General features: G+C 36.1%; 2 pseudogenes across 1 annotated transcript in view; one reads left to right on the forward strand and one right to left on the reverse strand.

The window, feature by feature from the left end:
• The window catches only part of LOC105537896, a 48,476-nt pseudogene that overhangs the window by 1,350 nt on the left and 34,301 nt on the right, over positions 1-12,825 (reverse strand). The window lies entirely within an intron of this gene.
• Positions 2,173-4,836, forward strand: LOC105537895 (annotated as a pseudogene).

Below are 12,825 nucleotides of genomic sequence, written 5' to 3' on the forward strand. Positions count from 1 at the left end.
TGTCAGAAAATTTTTAACTTCACTAGCTGCTAGATACTCACCTAGATATTGTCAAGAGTTTTTTCTTCAATGCTTGACCTAAATATTGATGGGTTGAACAACTTCAGTAGACTTATTAAAATATAAATTATTTATATTTCATTTCAAAGCCCACAACACAGAGAGAAATGCTAAGGATCAAACATAAGCAATATCTATAAGATGGCCAGTGACAAACCATATGTATGCAGAGAACACCTCTCATGATATGACTTTTAGTTCTAATAAACCTTGGAAAGTACTCCAAACACAGCTACCCATTATTCACAGGTGTGTAATGCTGAACTTTTATACCTCTTATGTATCGTCCATGAACTCAAGGTCAGTAAACCCAATGGAGAAAGAAAAAAAAACTAAGGAATAAGATTTTGTTAAATAGGGTTGAGCTTTGAAGACCCACAAACCATTTAATTATGTAAGATTTGTTCCCTTTCCCAAGAACTAACTTCTACACCCTTGAGAGTAGTATCATACGCAATGAGAATACACAATTGAAAAAACATTCTCAGTTTGATTAAAAAAAATTTTTGGCATGAAAGTTCAAATTTCCAAAGTACCTTCAGAGGTTCTTTGTTGATTCCTAGTAAACCAAAGGAAACCATCTTTGTCCTAAACGCACATAATAGGATGTAAATGTAGTAACATAAATAAGTTGACAGTTGTTTTCCATAGCATGCCAGACACCAGATACCTTTCTTTCTCATTTCATTTCTGTAGAAAGCAAAAGTTGTCACTTTTTGCATCCTAACGAATGGGGACAAAAAGACAACGCAAGTGGCCGGGCGCGGTAGCTCACACCTGTAATCCAAGCACTTTGACAGGCCAAAGTGGACAGATCACCTGAGGTCGGGAGTTTGAGACCAGCCTGACAAACATGGTGCAGGTTAAGGGGTGGGAAAGAGCAGAAGCAAAATGGTAGAAGGGATGTAGGTCAAAGGTAGCAAATAAGTATCGGCTGGAAGAAAAGTAATTACTCCTGGTCCACAAGTTGTTTTCAGATTTACTGAACCCCGACTTGCAAATATACCAACAGCAAGAGTTTATACACAGAAAGACACATTGTTGAGAGTACAATATTCTCTCTGGAAAACGGGTCAGTGTTCACTGCACCAAACTCTCCACTATTAGATAAGTAAACGTAGAAGGCCTATTTGTTTTCTTCTTATATTTCTAGTAAGAAACAAGAGAATTGATACTTTCAAAGGACACTTCCCTAACTTAATAGAGTTATATAATAAAGATAATGTTAATAAGAGAAATGAAATATCAGGCTGGGCGTGGTGGTTTACGCCTGTAATCCCAGCACTTTGTGAGGCTGAGACGGGCAGATCACCTGAGGTCAGGAGTTCGAGACTAGCCTGACCAACATTTTGAAACACCATCTCTACTAAAAATACAAAATTAGCCTGCAAAATTAGCCTGGTGTGGTGGCGCATGCCTGTAATCCCAGCTGAAGCAGGAGAATTGCTTAAACTGGGGAGGCGGGGGTTGCAGTCGGCCGTGCCATTGCACTCCACTTGCACCCCAGTCCAGGCAACAAGCGTGAAACTCTGTCTCAAAAAAAAAGACAAAAAAGGAATGAAATATCTAAATTGTGAAAAGTCTTTATTTATTCAGACACTGTTTTTAGAACTTGCATAATGAATGCTCACTTAACCAAAAAAGAATACCCTCGTTTTCCACATTTACTGAATGCCTACCACGTACCTAGTCCCATTTATTCACTGGAGATATCACTGACGAAAGCACACAGTGATAGATTTTACTATTGTCCCCATTTACAAAAGAAAAAAAAAAAAAGAAATACCAGAGAGCTATTAAGTTATGAAGCTAAGCTATTAAGTTGTGCAGCTACAGTTTGGATGGAGAAAATTCAGCTCTGAAGTCTTACCTCTTACCTCTTACCTGGACATAAGAACCGGAGCTGATTTCTAGACCAGTCAATGTTTTCCTAGTAGAGTCCTGTGTACATAACGGCAGGGTCTTTCTCTTCAGTTTCCATTTGTCTCCTTCACTGAAATGCCCCATTTGTCCATGCCAACATGTTACATTACAATTAAATTGGGCCCCACTTTACTTACACATTATATTCTAGTTTTGTCTTCTTGAGGATACACCATCATAAGCACGAACATGTTCGTAAAACACGTTGTTCACCTGGTGAATATATTCATCAACCCTGTATATTTCTGTCAATTTAAAATTCTACACAGTACTATTCTTTTAATCAAATATCCACAATACTTTAGATTTCCACCTGTATAGCAGAAATTTAAGAAAGAACAAGTCATTATTAGGCTAGAGACATGAACTAAATCAGAACTAAACCAATGAACTAAGGCTCAGAGCTCAGGGAGAGCACACCTGGACAGGTTAACTAAAGGGGTTATTAAAGATGTGGAAATGGAAACACTTCTGGAGAAATGAGGAGAGTCCATGGCATTAGAGGATGAGGACTGAGATGACAAAAGACACTGAGTCACCTGACTTGCCAACTGGTTGATGCCTTTTACGTTGTAGGCCACCAGAGTGTGCTGCAGTGTTGATTGTACTGCCTTAATTTAAGAATCTGGTGAAGAAAAATTTATGCTGACACTTGTTATAACAGTAAGGAAGGCTTTATTTAGAAGTATTGCAACAGGTGTTGAGACTATCATGATAGGTGTATTAGTTCTTGCATTACTATACAGAAAAACCTGAGACTGGGTAATTTAGAAAGAAAAGAGGTTTAATTGGCTCACGATTCTGCAGACAATATAGGGAGCATGGCTGGGGAGGTCTCAGGACACTTACAATCATGGCAGAAGGCTAAGGGGAAGCAGGCATGTCCTGCATGACCGGAGCAGGAGGAGAGAAGCAGCGGAGTTGCTGCATAATTTTAAACAACCAGATCTTGCAATAACTCACTCTTACCATGACACTACCAGGGGGTGGTGTTAAACTATGAGAAACCACCCCGTGATCCAATCACCTCCCACCAGGCCCCGCCTCCAACACCGGGGATTACAATTCCATGTGAGATTTGGATGGGGATGCCGACCCAAACCATATCAAGAGGGGAGAGAAACCAACTGGTGCTCAGCTCAAAAATCAGCAGAGACAACCTGCGATTTATACCCAACAAGCAGAATGAGGGGGTCAGATAGAAAGTCACTAAAAGGAGACATCAAAGGCAGGGGGATCATTGCTAAACTGAACATAATTCTTTCTAAAGGCAAGCCAGGGTAATTATATATTGAGTGTGTGGGATGAGGAATTTGATCAGATATCAATGGTAAATCAGCTATCAAGCATGGAAGGATTCTCATAAAACTGACTTAGTAAGATTCTTGCTACAACTGGACTTGGCAAACCTAAGAATGGACCCAAAGGCACAACCTAGTCAGCAAGAGAGTTTGTAGGAGACTGACTAAAGTTTGGTGAAGGACAGAGTCTTTGTCAGAACCTTAAGGGGTAAGAGACAGAACTATCTGCTAAACAGTTACAAAGGAGATTAAATTTTATGTCTTTTGAAAACAATACCATTTAATGAAAGATTTTAATCAATGAAACATATATTTTTAAAATTTTAATCAGTAATATTAAGAATTTTGGAAGCCTATTCATTTTTAACTTGTATTACAAAATAATTCTTGACCTATAGAGAGGTGCAAAGATAGTACAGCGAGTTCTCTTCCCTTCACTCAGCTTCTCCTAATGTTAACAACTTACATAGCCATGAAACAATGATCAAAACTAAGAAATTAAAATTGGTGCATTAATATTTGCTAAACTAACCAAGGATAGGTAAATCTCTAACTGAATACAGAAACCCATAGGACCTAGGTATCCTGACTTCCTATGCAAAGTATGGAGAGTAAAACTGGAGGCTAGGATCAGGGCTAAAAATATATCTTCTAACTTTAGCACAAAGATGTTTCTCATCTGATTAATAAATATCCATTTGGATTGATATTTCTAAAGTTTACTGGGAATATTGAACTTCTAATGCAAAAATCAAGAGGGTAGAGTGATATCATTTTAGGTTATATGGAAAATACATAAATGAAAACATAAGTGGAAGTAAAAATTTAGAGAAATGCTCAGAAAAATGAAAACCATTTATGCCCCGTGAAAGCCATGCATAGAAAGATGATCTTCAGAGAACCTATGGTCCAAGGTTCACTCAGACCCCAGCTCAGCCAAGTCAGCAGCACTCTCATTTCCCAATCGTCCTCCTCCTCCCTTTACTGGTGGCCCTGGTGGTGCGCAGCTGTGGCCCTGTTGGATCCCCGGGCTGTGACCTGCCTCCAAACCATGGCCTGTTACTCAGGAAGACCTTAGAGATTCTGGGCCAAATGAGGAGAATCTCCCCTTTCTTATGTCTCAAGGACAGAAGAGTCTTGAGGTTCCCCCAGGAGATGGTGGATGGCAGCCAGTTGCAGAAAGTCCATACCGTGTCTGTCCTCCATGAGATGCTGCAGCAGATCTTCAACTTCTTCCCCACAGAGCGCTCCTCTGCTGCCTGGAACATGACCCTCCTGGACCAGCTCCACACTGGACTTCATCAGCAGCTGGAATACCTGGAGACCTGCTTGGTGAAGGTGATGGTAGAGGAAGAATTTGCTGGGGTGTTTGGGAGCCCTACACTGGGCTTGAGGAAGGTGCTTCCAGGGAATCTGTGTCTACCTGAAATAGAAGAAATATGGTAACTGTGCCTAGGAAGTTGCCAAAGTGGAAATCATGAGATCCTTCTCCACCTCAACAAATTTGCTAGAAAAATAGAGAAATAAGATTAAAGACCTGGGCTCATCTTGAAATGATTCTCATTGACTGATCTGCCATATCACACTTGTACGTGTGACTTTGGATATTAAAACAGCTCATTTCTGCTTTAGTCAGAATTAACTGAATTAGTTTTAGCAAATACTTTAGTAATAGCATAAAGCAAGTGTATGTAAAAAATATTCAGCTCCTGGAGCATCCGTACCTCAGAGATGACTACCCTGATGCTATTTACATATCTTCCTTCTGTTTTACAGGCCTTATTTTTATGATATTTATAAAATTTACATGTTCATCTTTACATTGTATTAAAATTTACAAACATTCACTTTTTCATGTCATTAACTTTGTATTTTGTTTTATTAAATTATTATCAAAGAAAACTCTGTAAATGTTTCTATTCTAAAAATAAAATCTACATTCTATTTTTGTAAACCAAATTGAAGAAAATACGAAAAAATGTATCCACTAATTCATTCCATTCCTATTATATGTGTGAACTGAATAAATGGCAAACTGTGACATTTCCTTAAAGAAATACAGGTGAATAAGGCAAACACAGTTTCTCTCAGTCTAAGAGGGAAAGAGACATAAAAATAGGACTAATATTTATATTATTTCAAATGTGTTAAATGCTACAAAGAGAAGTAAAGAAAAGTGATTTTCTCACACCAGAAGGAGAAATGGGAGTGAAGATAAATACCCTGTCATTACTTGAACAGGACTTTACTGGGAAAATGTTGATCAGTCTAGAATTTAGGCTCTTATGGTCAGAAACATTCCCAGAAAGCACGTAAAAGCTCTGGACTCAGGGTCAGACTTTCTGGGATCCAACAGTGGCTCCACAATTCAATAGCTTTCTGTGTTTCCATTTTTTTCTTCTGTAAATGGGGATAATAATAGAACTTCTCACTATCTGCTTCAGTCACTGATATTTCCAGTGACATAATGAAGCTGGGCTCATAGTAGGTGTTCAATAAATGTGAAAAATGAGCATATTCCTCACTGGATAAAGTGAGGATTGACTTGTAACTGCTAAGAACAATGGCTGACTGACAATAAACACCGTCTGCAATTTAGCTATTTTATCCTTCTCATTAACATTATCCTAATTAACTCTATTAAGTGGGGAGACATATTCTTTGAAATAATCTGTTCCTGACTTTTATTACAAACACGATGAAAAAATTATTCATATTTTGAAAATATTTATTTACTAGGGGAGAATTTTGTGCAGTTAACATACCATTATCCAGAAAAAAAAATTGCAGTCTCAGAAACTGGTCATTCTTGTGTATAAACATTTGTGAGTGGTTTGTGTGTCTCCTTCGACTCTCTGTGAAGGCTGGATTCAATAAAGCTGAAAATACCTCCTGAGCCAGAAATCATTACGTTTTTCAAGCACAGAATTGCTTGCTACCTCCAATCTACATCCCTTCTACTATTTTGCTTCATCTTTTCTTCATCCCTTAATCTCACTCTTTTTCCAAAGGGATGTTTCCCTTTTTACATACTTTTTAAATTATGGTAAAATATACTTAATATAAAATTTACCATTTTAACTGTTTTTAAGCATACAGTTCAGTAGTATGTTCATTTTGTTGTGCAACTAACTTCCGGGACTTTTCTATCTTGCAAAACTGAAACTCTGTACCCATTAAACAATAACTCCCCATTTTTTTCTCCCTTCTGTGAGCCCCTGGCAACCACCATCCTACCTTTTGTTTATATGAATTGTTCTATTCTAGATATCTCACATATGTGGAATCATACAGTACAGTAGGCCCTCCATATCCATGGATCAGCATCCATACATTCGACCAATCTCAGGTCAAAAATATTGAATACATAAACCATAAAAATAACAATACGAGAAAAACAATACAAATAAAAATACTGTATAATATCTATTTGCATAGCATTTTATTTTATTAGATATTATTAATAATCCAGAGATTATTTAAAGTATACAGGAGGATATTCATAGGTTATATGTGAATACTATGCCAATTTATATAGTGAACTTGAGCATCGTGGATTTTGGTATCTGAAGGAGGTCCTGCAACCAATCTCCTTGCAGATACTGAGGGAAGACTGTATTTGTCTTTTTGTGACTGGCTTATTTCATTTGGCATAAAGTCCTCAAGGTCCCTTCATGCTGTAGCATGTGTTAGAATGAAGCTCAATAATACTTCATTGCATGGATATGCCACATTTTGCTGAATAATATAACAAGGCAGAACAATATTCCATTGTATAAGGCCGAATACTAATCCATTGTAAGCATAATGGAATATACATAAGGCTGAATAATATTCCATTATATGTATATACCATATTTTGTTTAATCATTCATTCATCTATCAATGAACACTTGGGCTGCTTTTACCTTTTGGCTACTGTGAGTAATGCTGCTATAAACATAGTGTATAAATATATCTTCAAAATCCTGCTTCTAATTATTTTTTATATATACCCAGAAGTGTAATTGCTGAATTATATGGTACTTCTATTTTTGACTTTCTGAGGAACCATAATACTGCTTCCCATAGTGCTGGGCTGTACCGCTTTATAATCGCACCAACACTGCACAAGGGTTTCCATTTTTCCTCATCCTTGCCAACATCTTTTTTTACAGTAAACATCCTGATAGGTGTGAGTGATATCTTCTTCTTGTTTTAATTTGCATTTCCCTAATGGTTGGTTATGTTGAGAACCTTTTCACCTGTGTCTTAGTCCATTGGAGATGCTATGACAAAATGCCAAAAACTGGATGGCTTATAAACAACAGAAATTTATTTCTCACATTCCTGGAAGCAAGCTGGGAAGTCCAAGATCAGTGTACCAGCAAATTTTATGTCTGGCGACGGCCCCTTTCCTGTTTTAATAGATAGCACCTGCTTATGTTATCATATGGTGGAAGGAAAGCTAGCTCTCTGGGTTCTCTTTTATAAGAACACTAATCCCATTCAGCCACAGAGGGATCCACCGTGATGACTTAATCATATCCCAGAAGTTCCCATCTCTTAATACCATCACCTTAGGAGTTAAGATTCTAATATATGAATTTTGGAGGGCCACAAACATTCAGATCATAGTAATGTGCATGTTGGCTCTTTACGTGTATTTTTTGGAGAAATGCCTATTCAAGTTATTTGCCCATTCTTTAAATTAAACTTTTTATTAATTGTTGAGTTGAAGGAGTTACTTATATGGTTTGGATATTAACCCTTTATCAGATCTACTATTTGCAAATATTTTCCTGCATTCCATAGGTGGCCTTTTAAATCTGTTAATTATGTTCTTTGATGCATAGAAATTTTACATTTTAATGTGGTCCAGTTAATCTATTTTTACTTTATTCACCTGTGCTTCTGGTGTCATATCCAAGAATTCATTGCCAAATCCATTGTCATGAAACTTGCCATGTAAGTTTCCTCAATTGATTTTACAGTTTTATATCTTATATTTGGATCATTATCCATTTTGAGTTCATTTTTGCTTACAGTGTAGTGTAAGAGATCCAACTTCATTCTTTTGCATGTGAATATTCAGTTTTCCCAAACCATTTGTCAAAGGGATTTTTTTCCATTGTGTAGTCTTGGCACACTTGTCAAAGATTATTTGACCACGCAGGTTAGAGTTTACTTCTGGGCTCCCATTCCATTCCATTAGTCTATATGTCTGTTTTTATTCAAGTGCCATGCTGCCTTAATTATTGTAGCGTCATAATATGTTTCAAAATTAGGAAACATGAGGCCTCTTGCTTTGTTTTTCTTTCTCAAGATTGTTTTGGCAATCCAGAGACCATGACGTTTAGGATATATATTTTTCTATGTCTGTTAAAAGTGCCTCTGTGATTTTGATAGAGATTGCATTGAATCTGTATATCACTTTGGAGGGTATGAAGATTTTAACAATATTAAGTCTTCCAACCCATGATGGATACAAGTAAATGTCTTTCCACTTATTTTAGTCATCTTTAATTTTTTCAGTAGTATTTGGTAGTTTCCAGTGTACATGTCTTTCACATCCTGGGTTAAGTTTATTCCTAAATATTTTATGTTTTTTGATGCTATTGTAAATGAGAGCATTTTCTTAATTTCCTATTAAGATTATCCACTGTTAGTATATAGAAATGGCACTGATTTTTATTGATTTTGTATACTGCAACTTTGCTCAATTCATTTATAAGTTCTCTGTGTGTGTGTGTGTGTGTGTGTGTGTGTGTGTGTAATCTTTAGGTTTTTCTACATATAAGAATATGTCATCTGCCAACAGAGATAATTTCACTTTTTCCTTTACAATTTGGATGCTTGTTATTTCTTTTTGTTGCCTAAATACTCTGGCTAGGATTTGAAATATTAGTTGTAAGAGCACATTCTTGCCTTTTTCCTGAACTTAGAAGAAAAACATGTAGTTTTTCACAGTTGAGTATGTTTACTATGGAATTTTCATATAATAGGCCATATCATGTTGAGGTAATTTCCTTCTAGTCCTAGTTTGTTGAGTGTCTTTTTTAATCATGAAAGGATATTGAATTTTATCAAATGGTTTTTCAGCATCAACTGAGGTGATCATGGTTTCTCCTCCCTTCATTCTGTTCATGTAGTTTACTACATTGATTTATTTCTATGTGTTGAACCATTCTTACATTCCAGGAATAAATTGCATGTAGTCATGTTCTATAATCGTTTTAATGTGCTGTTAAATTTGATTTGCAAGTATTATGCTGAGGGTTTTTGCATCAATATTCATCAGAGATATTGGTTTGCAGTAGTTTTCATATCATGTCCTTCACTGAATTTTATGTCAGGTTAATGCAAGATTCATAAAATTAGTTTGGAAGTGTTCCCTCCTCTTCAATCTTATGGAATAGTTTGAGAAAGATCCTGTTAATTTTTTGAATTTTTGGTAGAATTCTCTAGTGAAGCCATCTGGCCCAGGGCTTGTCTTTTTTCAGGGGTTTTTAATTATTTATTCAATCTCCTTATAGGTCTATTGCAAATTTTTATTTCTTTATGATTCAGTCTTGGTAAGTTGTACATTTCTAGGAATTCAACCATTTTTTCTAGGTTATACAATTTGCTGAAGTATAATTGTTCATAGTTTTATGATCTTTTTTTCCTGTGGCGTCAGCTGTAGTGTCCCCTCTTATATTCCTGATTTTGTGATATGAGTATTCTCTTTTTTAAAAAGTAATCTAGTAAGGGTTTGTTGATTTTGCTGAACTTTTCAAAAAACTAACCCTCAGTTTTAGTGATTTTTTTTTTTTTTATAATTGCTCGTCTATTCTCTGTTTTATTTATCTTTGCTCCAGCTTTATTATTCCCTTCCTTCTGCTAGATTAGGGGTTTATTTATTTATTTGCACTTCTTTTCTTAGTTACTTAAGGTGCACAATAAGGTTGTTGTATTAGTCTGTTTTCATGCTGCTGATAAAGACATACCCGAGACTGGGAAATTTACAAAAGAAAGAGGTTTATTGGACTTTCAGTTCCAAATGGCTGGGGAAGCCTCACAATCATGGTGGAAGGCAAGGAAAAGCAAGTCACATCTTACACGAATGGCAGCAGGCAAAGAAAGAGATTGTGCAGAGAAACTCCCATTTTTAAAACTATCAGATCCCATGAGACTCGTTCACTATCAGATCACATCTTGTGAGGACCATTTAAAGCTATCAGATCTTGTGAGACCCATTCATCTATCAGATCAGATCTTGTGAGACTCATTTAAAACTATCAGATCTTGGGAGACCCATTCACTATCACGAGAACAGCATGGGCAAGATCAGCCCCCATAATTTGATTATCTCCCACCAGGTCCCTCCCACAACATGTGGGAACTATGGGAGCTACAAGATGAGATTTGGGTGGGGACACAGAATTAAACTATATCAGTTGTTGATTTGAACTCTCTTCTTCTTTATAAGTTTTTATGGCTGGAAATTTCTCACTTAGCACTGCTTTCACTTCATTGCATAAGTTTTGGTATATTTTGTTTTTTTAGTTTCATTTATTGTTTTCTAATTTCTATTGTGTTCCTTCTTAAATTTTTCTCATTTAGACATACATATGTTTTATTTTTTTCTCTGTGCATTTGTATGTGAAATCAGACCACTTTTACTTTCTAGGAAAGTGAAATGAGATAGAAAGACATCTGGTGTTGTGAGGACTATATAGAAACATTGTACATTTCAGTTCTTTTTGTCATATTTACATACTTTTATTGACATAAAATGAAGATGAAAAACACATCCAGGAGTAGCAAAACAAATTTGCATAGCAAAATATCACAATAAAAACGAATATACATTAAGTTCCCAACACAATCCAGGGAAACAAACAAAAATGTTCCAGCAGGGCATGGTGGCTCAAGCCTGTAATCCCAGCACTTTGGGAGGCCAAGGCAGGCACCGCACTTGAGTTCAGGAGTTCGAGAACAGCCTGGCCAACATGGCGAAACCCTGTCTCTACCAAAATTAGCCAGGTGTGGTAGCAAGCGCCTGTATTAGCTACTTGAGAGGCTGAGTCACGAGAATTGCTTGAACTCAGGAGGCAGACGTTGCTGTAAGCTGAGCTCTTGCCACTGCACTCCAGCCTGGGAGACACAGCAAGAATCCATCTTAAAAAAAAAAAAAAAAAAGGTTCCTTTTCCAGTGTTGAATAGACTAAGAATAACAGCTTAAGCAGGATTATCCTGCATTCAAAAGCTATGATGATTAGGTTAAACTCTAAAATCCAATAAAAATGTGTTGACTGGATTATTGTATAAAAGTTATTAATTTTTGCAAAATACATTTTTAGAAAGAAAGTTCATTTACTGTGGAAACTCCTGTACCCATTTCAGAACTCTGAGCATTTTAATGATAAAAAGAGTTTAAGTTAATTAATGACATAAATAGTTTAAGTAAATTGTTAAAAATAATAAATACTAAAATGCATTTGGTTTATTTAAAAAAACTGATCCTATCTGATCTCTATCCTCATATAGACATGTTGATTTTATACTGTTGTCATCTAAATATCATCAAATGATTTAAAGCCTAGATTTCTGGGTGATGGAACAATGAAGTCCCAACAATTTATAGTTCACACACACATTCTGGGAAGTTGGCCTTACTTAACAATGGCAGGAAAGATAGAAGATTGATGACTTGGGGATTACAGGGATACTACCCACAAAATGTAGTGTGATTTGTTGTCTGACTGCTGTAAGCTGTGTGAATCAGGGAGAGTTTGAGTTTGGACATTTGGCTCGATATTGTGACACCAGGCTGGTTAATTTCTATTATAAAATGTAGAGGGCAATTAAAGATGAGGTCATAATATAGTTTAATATAGTGCTATGCAAAGGCTGAAAATTATGTTTCTCTTGCGTTTGAATTCCCAGTGCAATATATACCTTAAAGGAATTAGATATCCAGTGGGTTTGGCAATACATTCTAAAATCATTATTGACACTTAGTAAGAGTAGAGTAGAAATATTAGCCATTGTCTATTATAATCCTAACAAATACAGCCATGATGAAACAAAATAGCTTGGTCATCCATGAATGCCTTTTAGTATAAAGAGGAAGTCTGATAAATTGCTTCAGCAAAAATTATTTCTTGAATAAGTACAGTAGGCCTCGTACTGAGGATAAGGCAGTTAATAGGACAGAGTCCAGTTACTAAAGAGATGATTTGCCAAAGATGATCCCATACTTACCATTTTAAGAAAGGGAATCTAGAGGAATGAGGCAACTTAACTTGCTATGAAAAAAAAAAAAAATCCCAGCGCTTAGGATTGGAGTTGTAAGTTAATGCTTAACATGATAACATTTATCCAGTTATGAATTTAGGACAAAGATGGTTTCTTTTTGTTTAATAGAATTGACTTGGTTTAGAAACTATAAACATTTTTTCATGTGTCTGTTGGCTGTATGAATGTCTTCTTTTGAGAACTGTCTGTTCATATCCTTTGCCCACTTTTTGATGGGGTTGTTTGTTTTTTCTTGTAAATTTGTTTGAGTTCTTTGTAG

This window comes from Mandrillus leucophaeus, unplaced genomic scaffold (genome assembly GCF_000951045.1).
Source record: "Mandrillus leucophaeus isolate KB7577 unplaced genomic scaffold, Mleu.le_1.0 Scaffold1802, whole genome shotgun sequence".
Classification (NCBI taxonomy): Eukaryota; Metazoa; Chordata; class Mammalia; order Primates; family Cercopithecidae; genus Mandrillus; species Mandrillus leucophaeus.